General features: G+C 31.9%; 1 non-coding gene across 1 annotated transcript; it reads right to left on the reverse strand.

Annotated features, from left to right (window-relative positions):
* Window positions 1–1,442: 1,442 nt before the first annotated feature.
* On the reverse strand, window positions 1,443–1,549 carry LOC129676782 (U6 spliceosomal RNA). Its single transcript, XR_008720123.1, has one exon. It is a non-coding gene; the product is annotated as a U6 spliceosomal RNA (small nuclear RNA).
* Between the last annotated feature and the right edge of the window lie 642 nt (window positions 1,550–2,191).

Here is a 2,191-nt window from a genome sequence, read left to right on the forward strand (position 1 = left end):
AAGGACGCCATGAAAAGACAAAATGTAAGACTAATAGGAATAGACAAAAAAGAAGATTCCAGGCTCCAAGGTCCAGAAAATATTTTCAAGAAAATCATAGAAGAAAGAGATGTCCATAAACATACAAGAGGCCTAGAGAACACCAAATAGACTAGACCAGAAGAGAAAATCCTCATGTCACATAACAGTCAAAACACTAAATCTACATAACACAAAAATATTAAAAGCAGCAAGGGAAAAAGACTAAGTAATATATAAAGGTAGAACTCTCAGTTTAAGTCTTAACCAGCTTTCCTACAAGATAAACTGTTCTTGGAGGAAACTGTTACATGGCACCCTCTACGAAAAAAGAAGCTATAACTTTTACTCAACATATAAGGTATAATTTATAATACATAAGGTATAATTTTATACAAATTACATATACATATAATTTTAACTATTAAAATCTTTAAATATCTGAAAATTAAGCAACACACTTTTATATAATTCTAGTTTAAAGAAAAAGTTTCAGGAGAAACAAGAAATATTTCAAATTATAATAGAAACAACCTATCAAAATTTTTGCTGTGCTGCTAAAGTGATACTACTTAAAAAGATACTTTTAAGGATACTACTTAAAAGAAAATATCTTTATCAGTAACAAGAAAGGATTAAAATCCATGATATAAGTTTTACCTTAAGTGTAAGAGTTGCAGCTGTAAGGAAAGGTTTCTGCTATAGAAGTATTATAGTTCTAAAAGGAAAGGCATTCTGCCAGTTGGGAGTCAAAGAAAACTATGAAGTCACATCACACAACAAATGTCACAAGATAAGAGTAGAGGACAATGCAGCCACTTTTGATGAGAACTGATAAACTAAGATCAGAAAGAAGAGGAGAACCTCCCCTATCAGTGGACTTGGGGAGGGGCATGCATGCAGAAAGGGGAGGGAGGGTGGGATCGGGAGGGGAGGAGGGAGGGGCTTATGGGGGGATACAAAATGAATAAAGTGTAATTAATAAAAAAATTAAAAAAAAAGATAGTGACTGCCTCTGGGAGAGAAGCAGAAGGGAGCTGAGCAAAAAACAAGGTTTATATAGGGTTTCTTCAGGGCAAGGTTTTCCAGGATAGAGATTTCTAGAGTGGGGATTGGTGGGATTTTGAGCTCCTAGATTGATGGGGTTTTGTGAGTTTTCAAGTCTGTAATAAGGTTATTGGACTTATTACCCTACATTAATAAATGAGGAATAACAAAACCCTAGGCCTCCTAGATAGTTTGTTTCAGTTTCTTTTTTTTTAAGTTTAAAACATTTATTTTTATAATATTAAAAAGAAAGAAAAAATAGTAAAGTTCTCTAACTCTCAAATATGATTTTATGTGTGTCTTCTCACAGTAGTGACACATCATAGTCTTCAAGGCTGTGTTTTAAGGTTTTTTTTTTTTGTAAATATTTTTATTTTAAAAATGTGGAATGTTTCACGAATTTGTGTGTCATCCTTGCACAGGGGCCATGCTAATCTTCTCTGTATCATTCCAATTTTAGTATATGTGCTGCTGAAGCGAGCACCATTTTATTTTTCTTAATCCTCTCTTTTATTTGAATTCTGAGCCACTATTAAACTTGCAGGGGCCGCCTATATTGGTAGCAGGGACCTGAACCCTAGACTCTCAGATTCAGGGCCAAGAGCCTTATTAATTGAGCTATCCAAGCAAATAAATAAATAAGAAATCTTTTTTGAAAAGAAATAAAGAACAAATGAAATACAAAGAAAATGCAAAAATAATGGAGCAACATCAAATAAGTAACAAAGATTAATAAATTTAACAAAACTCTAAACAAATCAAATGACTCAAAATATATTTACATCTAAAATTAAAGGAAGGGGTTCCAGAGATTACAGAAAATAAAACAATATTAAATGATAATGTATGACTACCTGCCATAAAATTAAAGAGTTAGCTGAAATTAATAAATCCCTTCAAAAGACACAAACAGAGTATCATATGACTTAAAAAATTAAAAAAGAAGAGAAACGCATAGTCCTGGATCTAATTTTTAAAATCAAAGCATCCAGTTTTCAATGTTCAAGAAAAAGTCCAAATAACTTCTGGGTTCAATACTATTTATAATTTGAAGATTAAAAATGCCACTTAAGAAAGCAGAACTTTCCCAAAACATTTTATGAAGTAAATGGCATATTCATAAATC

Source organism: Psammomys obesus, unplaced genomic scaffold (genome assembly GCF_907164565.1).
Source record: "Psammomys obesus unplaced genomic scaffold, mPsaObe1.curated_primary_1811, whole genome shotgun sequence".
Taxonomy (NCBI): Eukaryota; Metazoa; Chordata; class Mammalia; order Rodentia; family Muridae; genus Psammomys; species Psammomys obesus.